This window comes from Triticum aestivum, chromosome 5B (assembly GCF_018294505.1).
Source record: "Triticum aestivum cultivar Chinese Spring chromosome 5B, IWGSC CS RefSeq v2.1, whole genome shotgun sequence".
Lineage (NCBI taxonomy): Eukaryota > Viridiplantae > Streptophyta > Magnoliopsida > Poales > Poaceae > Triticum > Triticum aestivum.
In genome coordinates, this window is record NC_057807.1 from 548996632 (window position 1) to 549017451 (window position 20820).

Below are 20820 nucleotides of genomic sequence, written 5' to 3' on the forward strand. Positions count from 1 at the left end.
CCCCGACGCCTCCCAAGTCCATCGCGCGTCTTCGTCAAAGATGACATCCCGCGAGACATGCACACGCTTTGAGACGGGGTCATACATCTTGTATGCCTTAGAGCCCGTCTCATAGCCCGTGAACACCATAGGGGTGCTCCTGTCATCGAGCTACTTCAGTTGTGGGCGCGTCATCTTGATGTGCCCGACGCAGCCAAAGGTGTGGAGGAAGCGTACATCGGGCTTCCTAACATACCACGCCTTGTAAGGCGTCTTGCCGTCGACGCTCTTTGTGAGGGAGCGGTTGAGGATGAAAACAGCCGTGAGTATGGCCTCCCCCCAATACGTGATCGGCCCCTGCTTTGCCTTGAGCATGTAGCGTGCCATCCCGAGCACCGTCTGGTTCCTCCGCTCGACGACGTCATTCTGCTGTGGCGAGTAAGGGGCTATGAGGTGACGCTGCACCCCTTTCTCGGTGCAGTGCTTGCAGAACGTGGCCAACGTGAACTCACTGCCATGGTCCATGAGTAGCACGCGTAACTTGTGGCCGCACTCGACCTCTGCTGTCGCTTGCTGCTTGACGATGGCTTGCTCCACCTCGTCCTTAGAGGCGAGGAGCAGCACCCACATGAGCCTGCTGTAGTCGTTGATGAGCAGCAGGATGTAGCGACGCCTTCCTGGCGTTGCCGGGGTGATTGCCGCAGATGTCCCCATGAACCATATGTTGGGGAACGTTGCAGAAAACAAAAATTTTCCTACGGTTTCACCAAGATCCATCTTGGAGTTCATCTAGCAACAAGTGATTAGATGCATCTACGTACCTTGTAGATCGCGAGCGGAAGTGTTCAAGGAACGGGGATGATGTAGTCGAACACGACGTGATTCAAATCACCGATGATCTTAGCACCGAACGGATGGTGCCTCCGCGTTCAACACACGTACGGAACAGCCACGTCTCCTCCTCCTTGATCCGGCAAGGGGGAAGGAGAGGTTAAGGGAGATGGCACCAGCAGCAGCACGACGGCGTGGTGTTGATGGAGCTGCAGTACTCCGGCAGGGCTACGCCAAGCACTATGGAGGAGGAGGAGGTGTTGGAGAGGGAGAAGGAGGCAACCAAAGGCCTGGGGTCGGTTTGCTCCTCCTTTTCCCCACTATATATAGGGCCAAGGGAGAGGGGGAGGCGCAGCCCTTGCCCCTTCCTCCAAGGAAGGGTGCGGCCAAGGGGGGAGGAGTCCATCCTCCCCAAGGCACCTCGGAGGTGCCTTCCCCCTTTAGGACTCTCCCCTTTTTTCTTCTCTTGGCGCATGGGCCTCTTGGGGCTGGTGCCCTTGGCCCATGTAGGCCAAGGCGCACCCCCTACAGCCCATGTGGCCCCCGGGATGGGTGGCCCCACCCGGTGGGCCCCCGGGACCCTTCCGGTGGTCCCGGTACAATACCGATAACCCCGAAACTTGTCCCGACGCCCGAAACAGGACTTCTCATATATAAATCTTTACCTCCGGACCATTCCGGAACTCCTCATGACGTCCGGGATCTCATCCGGGACTCCAAACAACATTCGGGTTACTGCATATACATATCCTTACAACCCTAGCGTCACTGAACCTTAAGTGTGTAGACCCTACGGGTTCGGGAGACATGTAGACATGACCGAGATCGCTCTCCGGTCAATAACCAACAGCGGGATCTGGATACCCATGTTGGCTCCCACATGCTCCACGATGATCTCATCGGATGAACCACGATGTCGAGGATTTAATCAACCCCGTATGCAATTCCCTTTGTCAATCGGTATGTTACTTGCCCGAGACTCGATCGTCGGTATCCCAATACCTTGTTCAATCTCGTTACCGGCAAGTCACTTTACTCGTACCGCAATGCATGATCCCGTGACCAGACACTTGGTCACTTTGAGCTCATAATGATGATGCATTACCGAGTGGGCCCAGTGATACCTCTCCGTTATCCGGAGTGACAAATCCCAGTCTCGATCCGCATAAAACAATAGATACTTTCGGAGATACCTGTAATGCACCTTTATAGTCACCCAGTTACGTTGTGACGTTTGATACACCCAAAGCACTCCTACGGTATCCAGGAGTTACACGCTCTCATGGTCAAAGGAAGAGATACTTGACATTGGCAAAGCTCTAGCAAACGAACTACACGATCTTTGTACTATGCTTAGGATTGGGTCTTGTCCATCACATCATTCTCCTAATGATGTGATCCCGTTATCAATGACATCCAATGTCCATAGCCAGGAAACCATGACTATCTATTGATCAACGAGCTAGTCAACTAGAGGCTTACTAGGGACATGTTGGTGTCTGTTATTCACACATGTATTACGATTTCCGGATAATACAATTATAGCATGAATAAAGACAATTATCATGAACAAAGAAATATAATAATAATGCTTTTATTATTGCCTCTAGGGCATATTTCCAACAGTCTCCCACTTGCACTAGAGTCAATAATCTAGTTACATTGTGATGAATCGAACACCCATGGAATTCTGGTGTTGATCATGTTTTGCCCTAGGGAGAGGTTTAGTCAACGGATCTGCTATATTCAGGTCCGTATGTACTTTACAAATCTCTATGTCTCCATCTTGAACATTTTCACGAATGGAGTTGAAGCGACGCTTGATGTGCCTTGTCTTCTTGTGAAACCTGGGCTCCTTGGCAAGTGCAATAGCTCCAGTGTTGTCACAAAAGAGTTTGATTGGCCCCGACGCATTGGGTATGACTCCTAGGTCGGCGATGAACTCCTTCACCCATATTACTTCATGTGCTGCCTCCGAGGCTGCCATGTACTCCGCTTCACATGTAGATCCCGCCACGACGCTCTGTTTGCAGCTGCACCAGCTCACTGCTCCACCATTCAACATATACACGTATCCGGTTTGTGACTTAGAGTCATCCAGATCTGTGTCGAAGCTAGCGTCGACGTAACCCTTTACGACGAGCTCTTCGTCACCTCCATAAACGAGAAACATTTCCTTAGTCCTTTTTAGGTACTTCAGGATCCGCTGTCCAGTGTTCCTTGCCGGGATTACTTTGATACCTTCCTACCAAACATACGGCAAGGTTTACATCAGGTCTGGTACACAGCATCGCATACATAATAGAACCTATGGCTGATGCATAGGGGATGACGCTCATCTCTTCCATATCTTCTGCCGTGGTCGGACATTGAGCTGAGCTCAATTTCACACCTTGCAAAACAGGCAAGAACCCTTTCTTGGACTGATCCATTTTGAACTTCTTCAAAATCTTATAAAGATATGTGCTTTGTGAAAGACCTATGAGGTGTCTCGATCTATCCCTATAGATCTTGATGCCTAATATATAAGCAGCTTCTCCAAGGTCCTTCATTGAAAAACTCTTATTCAAGTAGGCCTTAATGCTGTCCAAAAGTTCTATATCATTTCCCATCAAAAGTATGTCATCTACATATAGTATGAGAAATGCTACAGAGCTCCCACTCACTTTCTTGTAAACGCAGGCTTCTCCATAAGTCTGCGTAAACCCAAACGCTTTGATCATCTCATCAAAACGAATGTTCCAACTCTGAGATGCTTGCACCAGCCCATAAATCGAGCGTTGGAGCTTGCACACCTTGTTAGCATTCTTAGGATCGACAAAACCTTCCGGCTGCATCATATACAATTCTTCCTTAAGGAAACCATTAAGGAATGCCGTTTTGACGTCCATTTGCCATATCTCATAATCGTAGAATGCGGCAATTGCTAACATGATTCGGACGGACTTCAGCTTCGCTACCGGTGAGAAAGTCTCATCGTAGTCAACCCCTTGAACTTGTCGATAACCCTTAGCGACAAGCCGAGCTTTATAGATGGTCACATTACCATCCACGTCTGTCTTCTTCTTAAAGATCCATTTATTTTCTATGGCTCGCCGTTCAACGGGCAAGTCAGTCAAAGTCCATACTTCGTTTTCATACATGGATCCTATCTCGGATTTCATGGCTTCTAGCCATTTGTCGGAATCCGGGCCCGCCATCGCTTCTTCATAGTTCGAAGGTTCACTGTTGTCCAACAACATGATTTCCAAGACAGGATTGTCGTACCATTCTGGTGCGGAACGTGTCCTTGTGGACCTTCGAATTTCAGTAGGAGCTTGATCAGAAGTATCTTGATCATTATCATTAACTTCCTCTCTAGCTGGTGCAGGCACCTCAGGAACATTTTCTTGAGTTGCGCCATTTCCGGTTCAAGAGGCAATACTTCATCAAGTTCTACTTTCCTCCCACTTACTTCTTTCGAGAGAAACTCTTTCTCCAGAAAGGATCCATTCCTGGCAACAAAGATCTTGCCTTCGGATCTGAGGTAGAAGGTATACCCATAAGTTTCTTTAGGGTATCCTATGAAGACGCATTTTTCCGACTTGGGTTCGAGCTTTTCAGGTTGAAGTTTCTTGACATAAGCATCGCATCCCCAAACTTTTAGAAACGACAGCTTAGGTTTCTTCCCAAACCATAATTCATACGGTGTCGTCTCAACGGATTTCGACGGAGCCCTATTTAAAGTGAATGCGGCAGTCTCTAAAGCATAGCCCCAAAAGGATAGCGGTAAATCGGTAAGAGACATCATAGATCGCACCATATCTAATAGAGTGCGATTACGACGTTCGGACACACCATTACGCTGAGGTGTTCCAGGCGGCGTGAGTTGTGAAACTATTCCACATTTTCTTAAGTGTGTGCCAAATTCGTGACTCAAGTATTCTCCTCCACGATCTGATCGTAGAAACTTGATTTTCCTGTCACGTTGATTTTCAACCTCACTCTGAAATTCCTTGAACTTTTCAAAGGTTTCAGACTTGTGTTTCATTAAGTAGACATACCCATATCTACTCAAGTCATCAGTGAGGGTGAGAACATAACGATAGCCACCGCGAGCCTCAACACTCATTGGACCGCACACATCAGTATGTATGATTTCCAATAAGTTGGTTGCTCGCTCCATTGTTCCTGAGAACGGAGTCTTGGTCATTTTTCCCATGAGGCATGGTTCGCACGTGTCAAATGATTCATAATCAAGAGACTCTAAAAGTCCATCTGCATGGAGCTTCTTCATGCGTTTGACACCTATGTGACCAAGGCGGCAGTGCCACAAGTATGTGGGACTATCGTTATCAACTTTACATCTTTTGGTACTCACACTATGAACATGTGTAGTAATACGCTCGAGATTCATTAAGAATAAACCATTGACTATCGGAGCATGACCATAAAACATATCTCTCATATAAATAGAACAACCATTATTCTCAGATTTAAATGAGTAGCCATCTCGTATTAAACGAGATCCTGATACAATGTTCATGCTCAAACTTGGCACTAAATAACAATTATTGAGGTTTATAACTAATCCCGTAGGTAAATGTAGAGCGTGCCGATGGCGATCACATCGACCTTGGAACCATTCCCGACGCGCATCGTCACCTCGTCCCTCTCCAGTTTTCATTTATTCCGCAGCTCCTGCGGTGAGTTACAAATATGAGCAACGGCACCGGTATCAAATACCCAGGAGTTACTACGAGTACTGGTAAGGTACACATCAATTACATGTATATCAAATATACCTTTGGTGTTGCCGGCCTTCTTGTCCGCTAAGTATTTGGGGCAGTTCCGCTTCCAGTGACCCTTCCCTTTGCAATAAAAGCACTCTGTCTCAGGCTTGGGTCCATTCTTTGACTTCTTCCCGACAGCTTGCTTGCCGGGCGCAGCAACTTCCTTGCCGTCCTTCTTGAAGTTCTTTTTACCCTTGCCCTTCTTGAACTTAGTGGTTTTATTCATCATCAACACTTGATGTTCCTTCTTGACTTCTACCTCTGCTGATTTCAGCATTGCAAATACTTCAGGAATGGTCTTTACCATCCCCTGCATATTGAAGTTCATCACAAAGCTCTTGTAGCTTGGTGGAAGCGACTATAGGATTCTGCCAATGACCGTGTCATCCGGGAGATTAACTCCCAGCTGAGTCAAGCGGTTATGAAACCCAGACATAGTGAGTATGTGCTCACTGACAGAACTATTTTCCTCCATCTTACAGTTGAAGAACTTATCGGAGACTTCATATCTCTCGATCCGGGCATGAGCTTGAAAAACCATTTTTAGCTCTTCGAACATCTCATATGCTCCATGTCTCTCAAAACGCTTTTGGAGCCCCGGCTCTAAGCTGTAAAGCATGCCGCACTGAACGAGGGAGTAGTCATCAGTACGTGTCTGCCAAGCGTTCATAGCGTCTTGGTTCTGTGGGACGGGTGGATCACCTAGCGGTGCTTGTAGGATATAATCTTTCTTGGCAGCTATGAGGATGATCCTCAGGTTCCGGACCCAGTCCGTATAGTTGCTGCCATCGTCTTTCAGCTTGGTTTTCTCTAGGAACGCGTTGAAATTAAATACAACGTTGGCCATTTGATCTACAAGACATATTGTAAAGATTTTAGACTAAGTTCATGATAATTAAGTTTATCTAATCAAATTATTAATGAACTCCCACTCAGATTAGACATCCCTCTAGTCATCTAAGTGTTCCATGATCCGAGTCGACTAGGCCATGTCCGATTAACACGTGAGACGGACTAGTCATCGCCGGTGAACATCTTCATGTTGATCGTATCTTCCATACGACTCGTGTTCGACCTTTCGGTCTCTGTGTTCCGAGGCCATGTCTTCACATGCTAGGCTCGTCAAGTTAACCCTAAGTGTTTTCGCTGTGTAAAATTGTCTTACACCCGTTGTATGTGAACGTAAGAATCTATCACACCCGATTAACACGTGGTGCTTCGAAACGACGAACTGTAGCAACGGTGCACAGTTAGGGGAGAACACCTCTTGAAATTTTGTAAGGGATCATCTTATTTACTACCGTCGTCCTAAGTAAACAAGATGCATGAAACATAATAAACATCACATGCAATTATATAAAGTAGTGACATGATATGGCCAATATCATATAGCTCCTTTGATCTTCATCTTCGGGGCTCCATGATCATCTTGTCACCGGCATGACACCATGATCTCCATCATCATGATCTCCATCATCGTGTCTTCATGAAGTTGTCACGCCAACGACTACTTCTACTTCTATGACTAACGCGTTTAGTAATAAAGTAAAGTAGTTTACATGGCGTTCTTCAATGACACGCAGGTCATACAAAAATAAAGACAACTCCTATGGCTCCTCCCGGTTGTCATACTCATCGACATGCAAGTCGTGATTCCTATTACAATAGCATGAACATCTCATACATGACATATAGATCATTCATCATTCATCAGAACTTTGGCCATATCATATCACAAAGCACTTGCTGCAAAAACAAGTTAGACGTTCTCTAATTGTTGTTGCAAGTTTTACGTGGCTACCATGGGTTTCTAGCAAGAACGTTTCTTACCTACGCAAAGACCACAACGTGATATGCCAATTGCTATTTACCCTTCATAAGGACCCTTTTCATCGAATCCGATCCGACTAAAGTAGGAGAGACAGACACCCGCTGGCCACCTTATGCAACTAGTGCATGTCAGTCGGTGGAACCTGTCTCACGTAAGAGTACGTGTAAGGTCGGTCCGGGCCGCTTCATCCCATGATGCCGCCGAATCAAGATAAGACTAGTAACAGCAAGCATATTGAACAAAATCAACGCCCACAACTACTTTGTGTTCTACTCGTGCAAGAGAACTACGCATAGACCTAGCTCTGATACCACTGTTGGGGAACGTTGCAGAAAACAAAAATTTTCCTACGGTTTCACCAAGATCCATCTAGGAGTTCATCTAGCAACAAGTGATTAGATGAATCTACGTACCTTGTAGATCACGAGCGGAAGCGTTCAAGGAACGGGGATGATGTAGTCGAACACGACGTGATTCAAATCATCGATGATCTTAGCACCGAACGGACGGTGCCTCCGCGTTCAACACACGTACGGAACAGCCACGTCTCCTCCTTCTTGATCTAGCAAGGGGGAAGGAGAGGTTGAGGGAGATGGCACCAGCAGCAGCACGACGGCGTGGTGTTGATGGAGCTGCAGTACTCCGGCAGGGCTACGCCAAGCACTATGGAGGAGGAGGAGGTGTTGGAGAGGGAGAAGGAGGCAACCAAAGGCCTGGGGTCATTGCTCCTCCTTTTCCCCACTATATATAGGGCCAAGGGAGAGGGGAAGGGCGCAGCCTTGCCCCTTCCTCCAAGTAAGGGTGCGGCCAAGGGGGGGGGGAGGAGTCCATCCTCCCCAAGGCACCTCGGAGGTGCCTTCCCCCTTTAGGACTCTCCCCTTTTTTTCTTCTCTTGGCGCATGGGCCTCTTGGGGCTTGTGCCCTTGGCCCATGTAGGCCAAGGCGCACCCCCTACAGCCCATGTGGCCCCCGGGACAGGTGGACCCACCCGGTGGACCCCCGGGACCCTTTCGGTGGTCCCGGTACAATACCGATAACCCCGAAACTTGTCCCGACGCCCGAAACAGGACTTCCCATATATAAATCTTTACCTCCGGACCATTCCGGAACTCCTCGCGACGTCCGAGATCTCATACGGGACTCCGAACAACATTCGGGTTACTACATATACATATCCCTACAACCCTAGCGTCACTGAACCTTAAGTGTGTAGACCCTACGGGTTCGGGAGACATGTAGACATGACCGAGATCGCTCTCCGGTCAATAACCAACAGCGGGATCTGGATACCCATGTTGGCTCCCACATGCTCCACGATGATCTCATCGGATGAACCACGATGTCGAGGATTTAATCAACCCCGTATGCAATTCCCTTTGTCAATCGGTTTGTTACTTGCCCGAGACTCGATCGTCGGTATCCCAATACCTTGTTCAATCTCGTTACCGGCAAGTCACTTTACTCGTACTGCAATGCATGATCCCGTGACCAGACACTTGGTCACTTTGAGCTCATAATGATGATGCATTACCGAGTGGGCCCAGTGATACCTCTCCGTTATCCGGAGTGACAAATCCCACTTTCGATCCGCATAAAACAATAGATACTTTCGGAGATACCTGTAATGCACCTTTATAGTCACCCAGTTACGTTGTGACGTTTGATACACCCAAAGCACTCCTACGGTATCCAGGAGTTACACGCTCTCATGGTCAAAGGAAGAGATACTTGACATTGGAAAAGCTCTAGCAAACGAACTACACGATCTTTGTACTATGCTTAGGATTGGGTCTTGTCCATCACATCATTCTCCTAATGATGTGATCCCGTTATCAATGACATCCAATGTCCATAGCCAGGAAATCATGACTATCTGTTGATCAACGAGCTAGTCAACTAGAGGCTTACTAGGGACATATTATGGTCTATGTATTCACACGTGTATTACGATTTCCGGATAATACAGTTATAGCATGAATAAAGACAATTATCATGAACAAAGAAATATAATAGTAATGCTTTTATTATTGCCTCTAGGGCATATTTCCAACACCAGATCCAAGGGTTTCTGCGCCCGATACCGTGCCTTCTCGGGAAAGGGCAGGCACCGCTACTTCATAGAAAGACACACATCGCACAGCTCGTCGACATGCTCGATGTGAGGTAGCCCACAAATGAGGTTGCCTCGCGCCATCTTCCGCAACCCGTCGAAGTGCTGGTGTCCTAGCTGGGCATGCCAACGCCACGCGTCGGAGACATGGCCCACGGCAAGGCACACAGGATGCACGGGTCGAAAGAAGAGCTTGTAGAGGCGGTTTGGCAAGCGGGTTACCTCGATGAGCAGCCTCTTCTACTGGTCGCGCACGGTGAGAACACCGCGCTAGATGCTGATGTCGAACCAGCCCTCGTCGAGCTGTCCAACACTCACGACGGTGCTCTTGAGCGTCGGGATGAAGTAGACGTCCGTGAACGCCCTATGATCACCTCCTTTGTCGGCGAAGATGACGGTCCCGCGCCCGTGGGATCTCCACCACAGATCCGTCCATGAACCGTACCTTCGCGGTGATTGAGCGGTCCACCTCCACGAACACGTCGACCGAACCAGTCATGTGGTTCATGGCACCGGTGTCGAGGAACCAACCCTCACTTTGCTTGCCTCCTGCAAGCGTGGGTGTGGTCACGGCTCTCTCCTCGTTGAGGAAGACGTAGCCACACACACACTCCGTTGTCAGGGAGCCATCTCCCATCAACATGGTGGATCTCGAAAACTTTGTTGTCGGGGTGTGGCTGACCTGAGTATCCGTGCGCTCCTGCATGGAGTCGATGGTCGCCAGCATCATGGTCAGAGCATGGTCCTCCATATGCGTCATTGTCGCGCCAACTTGCGCGACCTTGTCGGGTCCCGTGGTATTTGGGGACATCGTCACCGGGGTGTGGCTCCCCCACACCCGAGCCTTCATCGCCTCCCAGTCGAACAGACCCGAGAACGTTGTTGTCGTGGTGTGGCCTATCACTGGAGTGACGGTTCCCGTGGATGAGTTCCGTGCCTCCTGCACGGAATGGGTGGTTGTCGAGGCCGTGGTCACGAGAGACGTTGTGCTCTCCTACACGGGCTCGACTCTTGCCAGCATCATTGCCGGCCCGCCGTCCACGTCATCCTGGACGAGGTTTGTTGTTGCTGCGGCTACCTCGTCGGCTTTCCTCCTGTGGCAATCCCGGATCTAGTGACCCGACATGTTACAGTAGAGACACTTGCCACCGTTGCCAGCGCCTTGCCCTGCCTGGCTTGGCTTGCGATCACGGTTGCCGGCACTGCTCTGAATGTAACCTCTGCCTCTGTCGCGACATCTACTTCCCGTGGGGACGCCTCCCCCACTGCCGGAAGAGCCGTCGTGGCCGCACTGCTGAAGGCGTGCGTCCCACTGCTCCCAGGAGAGCAGTAGTTCACTGCCGGCGTGGTTGTTGGCTTCGTCTCCGTGCTCCTCGACGACCTTGAGTTGCCCTACCAGCTCCTCGATCGTCATGGTGGAGAGATCCACCAAGCTCTCGATGGATCAGGCCAGTTCCTTGTACTGCCTGGGAACGACACGGAGAAACTTGAGAATTACCATCTTTTTGTCCATGGGATCTCCGAGCGTTGCGAACTCGGTGACGAGACCTTGTAGCCGCAAGGTGAAGCCGTTGACTTGTTCAGCGGCCTTGAACCGGATCTCCTCGTACTCGAGGTGCAAGGTCTGGGCCTTCGAATCCCGTACGCGCTCCACGCCGATGCGCAGAGTCTTGATGGTGTCCCATGCTTCCTTTGCCATCTTCTTGGCACCAAGGGTGAGCACCATCTCCGCTGGGACAGAGTGCAAGATCACCTCCATCGCCAGCCGGTCCTCCTCGTACTCGACATCGCCGGTTTCCATGGCTTTCCACATATGCCGCGCCTCCATGATGACTTTATGTAACACCCTGAATACGATGTGCCAGGTGTCTTCCAGTTATTCGCCGTCGTTGCCATGTCATTTGCTTGCGTGTTGCATTTTGCCATGTCATCATCTGCGTTTCTTCTGCATGTTTTTCAAAACTTGCATCCGTCCGGATCCTCCCAGTTCTCTCCTCTGTCCGTTCTGAGCACAGACACACTCGCACGCGCCCGCGGCACCTCCCAGTTTTTGTTTTGTGAGCTGCCAAAAAACGTTCTCAGAATGGGCCGAGATTTGCCGAGTGGCCTTGGTATATCACTGGTAGACCGCCCGTCAAATTTCGTTCCATTTGGAGGTCGTTTGATGCCCCAACGGTTAACCGAAACCCCTTTTTCTCTTGCAACCCAGCACCTAACCCACCTAGCCCATCTAACACCCCTCCATGCTCTCCGCCATTCGATCACGATCGTGTGGGCGAAAACCGCATCTCATTTGGACTCTCCTAGCCCCCTATACCTATATAAACACCCCCCCCCCCCTCAATTTTTGGATCAAATTCGACCCTAACGCTAGTCCAAACCTCTCCCCGCCGCCGGACAAATTCCCCACCGACGGCTAGACATGTCCTCCCTTCCCAGCCACCTCACTCCGGCCAATCGTGGCCCGTCACCTCAGCACCGCCGCCTTCCTCAACCTATCCCCGCCTGCCACCTTTCCAACGCCCGTCCTGCGTGCCACCGCGGCCCGCTGGACCCGAATCGGGCCCGCGTGAGCCCATTTGCCCGCACCGCTCGCCCAACTCCTTCCCGTCCCGCGCCATCCGTCGCCGGCTCGCCGGAGGCACTGCTAGTGACCACCTCGCCGCGAGCTCGACGTCCATGCCCCGCCTCCCTCGTCGGACTCGCTGGTGAGCCGCGCGCCGCCCCCGTCCGGCTTCCACCTCTCTCTTCGTGACCCCGTCTCTCTCTCGCACAGGGTCGCCGGCCCCGTCGCTGGAGTTAGCCAGGCCGCCATCACCGAGCTTGTTGCCGGCCTCCTCGGCCTCTACCTTCACCGGATCCGGGATCCCCACGCCTGGATCTATCCGTTCCCATCGAGCTCCGCCGCGCCCGTCGCCGGAATCCCTCGCGCCGCGCCCGCCGGACTTCCTCACCGTCGCGGCCTCCATCGTTGTTGCTCTATCCGACACGCGCAGCCGACCCACAACGACGCCAGCCCTCTCCACTGCCCTGGGCCTCGGCCCGCTAGGTGAGAATCCCCCAGCCTGCCCCATTTCTCTATCCGATGCCCTGGGCGTAGGATAGTATCATGCGCTCACTTTTGTTGTCTGCGATTTCGGCCAAGTCTCCAAGGATCTGCATTATGTTAGCATGTTTGAGTGGTTGTTACTTTGTGTATGAGTTCCCGAATGTTATGATCTTGATATGTGAACGTTTATCTTCTGATGCTCTTCATGTTAGTGTATTGTGGTATGCTTGTGAGGATTCATCTTGATGCCTTAATCTTCATTGCAAAACTGCTATAGGATATAATCTGCTGAAATCTGCCGATTGATAACATGATTTGTGCATCTTGTGAGTGCCACAACTTTGTCCCTGTTGACGCTATGATGATGATCTTGATATGCACATGTGATGCTCTTCATGCTATAAATGTTTGTGTGATTTGCATTCATGTTAGGGTGCATCTTGACATATTAATCCCTGTTGCAAAGGTGCATGTTGCTGTTAACTACTAAAAACTGCTGTAACTTGCTGATTTGTCATTTTTGTTGCATTTTGTGTGTGCATCCTATGGGCATGATGTCTACATGTTTTAGGAGCATGTTTATACCATATTTACAGGGGTGCAATCCATGTATTTTTATATGCCATGTAGTGAGTGCATCAAGCTTGTGAAGTGGGTCACTTGCTGTTAACTTTCTGTCAATGTTGAAACTGCTATATCATGTTGCCATGTTTGCACACAACCTTATGATGCTACCAATTAATCCATGCATAATCTGGAGATGCTTAGTTGATATGTTTTATTGTATATGCTATGTTCTATCATGCCATGCCTCTTTATGCCCTATATATGTCATGTAACATACGTTTTCATTGCCATGAACATGCTTATATAATGTTCCAAATTCCTGTTAACTTCATGATGCCTTGTTGTGAGCTTGTTTTTGAGTGATACATGCCTCTTCTGAAGATGCTCCAATTATATGTTTTGAAGTATGTTATGATTACTATTTCACATGCCATGCTTGCTAATTTTGGATGTCATATGCCTCTGTTCCATGCTTGCAAACATGCTATCATAAGGTTGCTGTTTTACACTTGCTGAAATTGTTTCAACATTCAATTTTGTCATGTTGGTTCCTACTAATCCATGAGCCTTTTGTATATGATGTCATGATGTTATTTTCTCTTTGTTATGTGTGCTTTGATTCCATTCCCTTGGTTGCTATATTTACTTATTGTAGCTTGTCTCTTTCTTGCTCTCAAGTTGCCATCATATTAACTCTGCTCATGCGTATGCTGCTGTGTTATAAAGTTGCATTTTTCATTGATCATATTGGTTTAATCTTGATGCCTATGAACCTGAACCTTAATGATATTTGAAGTATGTTATCTGTACATGAAGTGCATGTCAAGTTTGTGCTCATTTGATTCCTGTAGCAATGTTGTTTTGATGTTTGCAAAGTGCCTACTTGCTGTTTTGGACAGATTGTGGTTATACTTGTTTGGAGTGTATGTGTTGCACCATTGCTCCGTTTTGAGCATGCTCTATATGAAACTTGCTTGATTTTGCATGTAGTTCCATATTATCATGTTGAATCTTTGTTTTGAGAGTGTTTGCTTGATGTTTGAATGCATTTTGCATCAATGCCATGTTTAACTTGTTTTGCTCATATCTTCTAGGTCGTAGCTCCGAACTAAATGAACTTTATATGTAACTTGACTGAAATTTCATGTAGATCATCTTTGTGCATTTTAACTTGATTTTTAATAACTTAAACATAAGGTTTATTCAGATCTGGACCAATTTCGAAATTTGCATATGAGGACTTACCGGATTTGTTATATGTTGTTTCCGGCCTCATTTAAACTTGCTTTGATGTGTTGCTCTTGTATGCATCATCTCTTACCATGAGTAGCATCATATAGCCTTTGTCATGCATCATGCTCGGTTGAGCATCTTGTCATGTTTATGTGTTGTGTGTTTACCATGTGGTTTGCTCCTTTCCGGTTGTGCTTCTTCTCGATAGTTCTTATTTTGTTGCGATCGTGAGGATTCGTTCGTCTAAGCTTGGTTCATCTTCGCCCATTCGTCTTCTTCATGGACTCGTTCTTCTTCCTTGCGGGATTTCAGGCCTCACTACTATCATTGCTATGCTAGTTGCTTTGTTCTATCGCTATGCTGCGTTACCTATCACTTGTTTATCAAGCCTCCCAAATTGCCATGTCGTCCTCTAACCTTTTCCACTCTTCCTAGCAAACTGTTGCTTGGCTATGTTACCGCTTTGCTCAGCCCCTCTTATAGCCTTGTTAGTTGCAGGTGAAGTCCAAGATTGCTCCATGATGGACAGGATTATGTTGGGATATCACAATATCTCTTTTTTATTTAATGCATCTATATACTTGGTAAAGGGTGGAAGGCTCGGACCTATGCCTGGTGTTTTGTTCCACTCTTGCCGCCTTAGTTTCCGTCATACCGGTGTTATGTTCCTTGATTTTGCGTTCCTTACGCGGCCGGGTGTATGGGGACCCCTTGACAGTTCGCTTTGAATAAAACTCCTCCAGCAAGGCCCAACTTTGGTTTTACATTTTCCTAACAACCTATAACTTCCCCTTGGGGTTGCAAATCCGAGGGTCATCTTTATTTTAAACCCCCGGGTCAGTGCTCCTCTGAGTGTTGGTCCAAACTAGAGCCCTTTGCGGCGCCCCCTCAGGGAAACTTGAGGTCTGGTTTTAGGTTTACGGATTGCTCATCCGTTGTGCCCTAAGAACGAGATATGTGCAGCTCCTATCAGAATTTGTCGGCACAGTCGAGTGGTCATGCTGGTCTTGTTTTACCATTGTCGAAATGTCTTGTAACCGGGATTCCGAGACTGATCGGGTCTTCCCGGGAGAAGGAATATCCTTCGTTGATTGTGAGAGCTTATAATGGGCTAAGTTGGGACACCCCTGCAGGTTATAAACTTTCGAAAGCCATGCCCGCAGTTATGTGACAGATGGGAATTTGTTAATGTCCGGTTGTAGAGAACTTGACACCAGATTCAAATTAAAATGCATCAACCGCGTGTGTAGCCGTGATGGTCTCTTCTCGGCGAAGTCCGGGAGGTGAACATGATTTGGGTTATGTATGAACGTAAGTAGTTTCAGGATCACTTCTTGATCACTTCTAGCTTCTCGACCGTTGCATTTCTTCTCTTCTCGCTCTTATTTGCGTATGTTAGCCACCATATATGCTTAGTCGCTGCTGCAACCTCACCACTTATCCTTTCCTTACCCATTAAGCTTTGCTAGTCTTGATACCCATGGTAATGGGATTGCTGAGTCCTCCTGGCTCACAGATTACTACAACAACAGTTGCTGGTAAAGGTTATGCGATGATCATGACGCGAGAGCGATGTTATTGTTTGGAGTTCTTCTTCTTCTTCTTCTTCGATCAGGAGATAGGTTCCAGGTCGGCATCCTGGGCTAGCAGGGTGGATGTCGTTGGAATTTCTGTTTGTGTTTCATCTGTAGTCGGATGTGGCTCTTATGTATGATGATGTTGTATTCGTGTGACATTGTATGCCTCTTGTATGTATCCACAATTATTATGTAATGGTACGATGTAATGATATCCACCTTGCAAAAGCGTCTCCAATATGCGCTTCTATCCTTGGTGGGACCTTCGAGTTCCTTTAGGATAGGGTCGCATATTGGACGTGACACTTTCATCAGGACGGACCAACTGGGGTACTTGGTCCGCGTGAGGAGAGGGAAGGAGGCACTGGACATGCTCACGTCTCGCACGGAGCGTGGCGCACCCAGCTCACCTCCCGCCCTGCCTCGCAGCGCGAGCGCGTCCGTCGCACGGGTCTCCTCAGCCGAGCTCTGCTCGGCGGTTTTGGAACCGTCGTCGGTGACACCTCTTTTCGGCATATGCTTCGGCATAACCTGAGTCTCTGATACCAATTGTTAGCCCAAAATTATGGACTAGCTAGTTTCCCGAGGATCAACCAGGGAAAGGATACACGGCCTATACTACAGCCAGTGCAAGCTAGCTATACTAGCAGAGGAGGACGTGAACTCAAGGCTTCACACACACACTGACGCACTAGTAAGAGTGGAGCTCACTTCTACTGCTTGTACTGAAGCTAAAAATGACTTGAGTTGATTTACATATGAGGGACTAGGGGTCCTTTTATAGGACTTGGAAGGGCACTTGCGAGACAAGCACGACGTAAGTGCACAACACCTTCCTATCTAAACTAGAAAACTACCACGTAGTTGCATGTACATCTCCAGTCTACTTCTAGTCAACTTCCTTGCAACTACTAGGAAATTACTTAGTCCTTGCACGCCAAAGAAGCTATTGCTGTTGCTGCCGCATGCATGCAACCGAAAGACCGAGGTTGACTCAACAGTAGGGGTGGAAACTGGTAGCGGATAATCCGAAATATCCGATATTCGTATTCGAGAAAATGCCTATTCGTATGCAAAACATCCGCATCCGAACCAAAATGGAAATGGAAATTATCCGTATCCGAATTTATTAAACAAATAAAAAATAAAATATGGTAGGAGATTTTAACACAAATATGGATATGAAAGTGGATATATCCATATCCGAATAAGATTATGAGAGGTAATTTTCAAAATTTTGAACCCGATATTCCAATTATCCAACATAAAAGCTAAATAAGTGGTCAAATTTTACTCTTTATATGATTAAACTTATAAATTATTATGCATTACAACAGTATTTATTCATAAACCTATTTATCATTGACTTATTGTATGTCACAAGTTGATTATTTCAGGTCACACAGCTATCGACTAATATACTTAAGCAATATGTTGATATTATTCGTATCCGTTCCGAATCAAGAAAATAACCGATACGTATCCGTTTTCGAATAATATCCGAGCCGCATCTGTATACAATAACATCCGTATTCGGATTCGTATTCGTTTTGAAAATATGGAAATGGAAGTGGTAAGAGCACTATCCGATCCGCATCCGATCCGCTTGCACCCCTACTCAACAGAGATTAATTAGAGTTGAGATGCCCATATTCGTCCATGTGTATAGGATTATCCTATTAGTATAGTATATCAGTACTAGTATACGCTAGCGGGAAATAAAGGAAGGATCGAATTAACCTTGGCATCCGTTGGTGATGTAGGCATTGCCCTGGTAACCTTGCTTACAGGAGCACAAGTAGCCGCCTCTGTCACCTCTTGTGCAGCGCGTGTGGTTGCTCTTGCAGATTCTACGTGCCGCGTCCTTAGGACACTCCTTCGACCTCTGCAGCTGACCTGTGTCGTCGGCATCGCCATCGATGACCTCCCAGTTGAGCCAAAGGGGAACTTCCATGTCCGCGGCGGCTTGCGGGTCCGACGACAGTTGTTTAGAGGCGCTCCATGTCGTGATCCAGCCTTTCTTGGCGACGAAGACGCGTGCAGGCCACCGCTGGCCGTCGCTGCGGTTCCGCCCAAAGCACTCGATCTCCACGTCGTAGGACGTGATGGGGACGAGCTTTCCTCCGGCGGCCACCTCGCGGTTGACGACGATGGGCGCCTGGCAGCAGCCCATGCCGGAGCAGAGCATGCTGCTCTTACCAGACTTCATGTAGGATGTGCGCCCGTCGTGGCAGAAGGAGGAGCAGCTGCTCATTGTGAGGTTGCCGCTCCTCAGCGTGGCCCGCACGTTGCAGCCCACGAGGACGAGCTGGTTCCCGGCCGGCGGCAGCGCGTACGGCCCACCATCGCCGAGGCCACCGCCGAGCCTGCCTTGCCCGTTGCCGTCGGTCGGGATGTTGCCGGCGTAGACGACGGCTAGCGTGGCATCGCTGGGGTAGCCGATGTCTTCGGCGACCTGGAGGGTGCCGTCGCCGAGGAGGAGCCGCGGTGGGTCGCTTAACCAATCGCAAGTGAGGTTAAACCCCGGCAGGTAGCAGTAGGACGGGCCCATGCCGAACGGATACGGCACGACCATGTCGCCGCACCTGGTCTCGCAGCCCGGCATCCCTATCACCGGCACCGGTGCAGCTGCTGCTCCGGCACACGGCGGTAGCAGCAGCAGCAGCAGCGCCGCTGCCGCCGAGAATACGATGGTCGTGTGGTGTGCCATCGGTTGAAAGCACCATTAGCCAGCTAGCGTCTGTTTGAGTGGTGCAGACGGGCTTCTGCATCCCTCCACATTAATAGCTGAGAGCCATATATCCATATTATTTGATTGGTTGGAAATGGGAATGAGTCCAGATATTTTGGGAATATATTTTTATTTTTAAAAACAAACTACTCCACTTTACTGGAGGCAGAGCTATCCAAATTATTTGAATGGATGGAAATGAGACCAAGTCAATATATTTTGGGAGTATATGTTTATACTTCTTGAAAAGGTTACAAGTAAACGTCGTCGTCATTTTGACGAAGAGTATAGCAGCGAAAACGAGATATATTGGTATTGCCTTTTGCGCCTCCCCAGTGCAAAAATCTCACTCCTAATTATGGGGAAGACTTGGACTTTGCAGGTGTCTCCGTGATCCACACGGAGTTTTGACGAATGAGAAGAAGTGGTCTAAAGGTCTCGACCGTGATTCCAACCTCTCTTTCGCATGCTAGGCCAGATAAAACAATGTTGAGTAAATCGTGCTCCTGAATCCCAGACAAGAGTAGAATATTTTTCAACTTGTCTGATTGTAAACAATATGTAGTACACACTTTGAATGATAACTAACTGTCCCCAGTTGTCAACATTCCAGCATTCAGCTAGCGAGGCAAGGGCTGCTCTAGTACCCGTCCCAACACTGGCGCTTGTATCCGTTGCAGTAGTTGCTAGGGACATGGTGGCAGGAGCCGAGGCTGCTCCCGGAGCACTCCTTGTCGCGTCCTTAGAGCATCTAGACCCGGACTTTACAAATCTGGTCTCTTAAACGACCGGGGACATAACCGGCGCATCCGCGGACAGTTCCGGTCACGTCTTAAATTAGTCACTCCGCATCTGAATCTTTCATATTTTAATCCCTAAATCCGTAAAGAAATCATATGTCCTAGATACTACATACTACCCTAACTAGTCTTCGTCGTCGGAGATGACCACGACGATGGTGCCGGGCATTGGTGGACGGACGCGTAGGAGGGTCTCGGCACATCCTCCTCCTGCTCGACCTCTTCCATGTAGGCGAGAATCTCCGCAACCGACTCCGAGCGGAGGGAATCGATGATGGCCTGCTGCTCCAGCTGCAGATCCGCGTCGCCAGCATCCCCCACATCCTCCTCCTCCTCCAGCTCATCCTCCTACTCTTCCTCAACCTCCTCGTCCTCCTCCGGATCCACTGCATCCAGAGAGAGCCCCATGGAGATCCGTGCTTCGCGCCTTGCCCAGATCTGCTCAAGGAGCTCCAGCAGGCGCTCCGGCGTTAGAAATGGGTAGCTCCTCACCCGGTAGTGTGGGAGCATGGCTACTAGGCCGACGGGGACTAGAAAGTGGCGGCGACAACGGACAGGTGGAGGAAAATGCGGATGGTAGGGTTTCGGTGCCGGCGGTGAAGTTAAATAGCCGGGATAGGCACTACGCGGCCCGCCGGAGCGGCGGCATCGGTCCGACGGAGGAGACGAGTTTCGGACCGTCGGGTTTCCGGGCGATTCCGCATGGGACCCCGCCGCCAGTCCTGGCGGGCGCGCCTGAGCGCCCCATATCCGCCCCATATTTAGACTGGATATGAGGGGTCCTGGTCAGCCCTGGCGTTTAAGAGCCATTTGAGGTGCCCATCTGGGTTAGATTTTAGTTTTTTTAGACAACCTCGCGAAACTCTTTATTAACCTGTCATCACTGTTACAGGGACGAAAGAAAGATTCCCGGGATTCCCTAACCAAACATGGCGGCCACCACCGAGAGTAAGAACATGTTTCGCTAAGTTGTGAGCTTCATAATTCGAGCTCCTAAACTCATGGCTAAATTTACAGAAATCAAAAGACAAAGAGTGGTCTACTAATTCATGAACTATTGCTCCATAACTTGCTGCATTTTCCTTCCATATTTCCTTGACCCCCCCCCCCCCCTTGCAGTCCGATGCGATATGGATCCTCCGAAGATAAAGGTCGTCCGGGAGAGCTAAAGCCTCCCTTATCGCAAGCGCCTCGAGGGTTTGTGGATCAGCTATATGTCTGAAAAAAAGGCAGGATGCTCCCAAGAAAACCCCATTCTGATGCCTGCATATGGCGCCCATCGCGCCGTAGCCCCGTCGAGAGACAGCGGCATCCACGTTCACCTTTGCAGCAGCCTCGTC

General features: G+C 48.9%; 1 pseudogene; it reads right to left on the reverse strand.

Moving 5' to 3' along the window:
• Positions 1 to 18702, reverse strand: part of LOC123115005 (wall-associated receptor kinase 3-like) — a 31181-nt pseudogene extending 12479 nt beyond the window's left edge.
• Positions 18703 to 20820: the final 2118 nt, after the last annotated feature.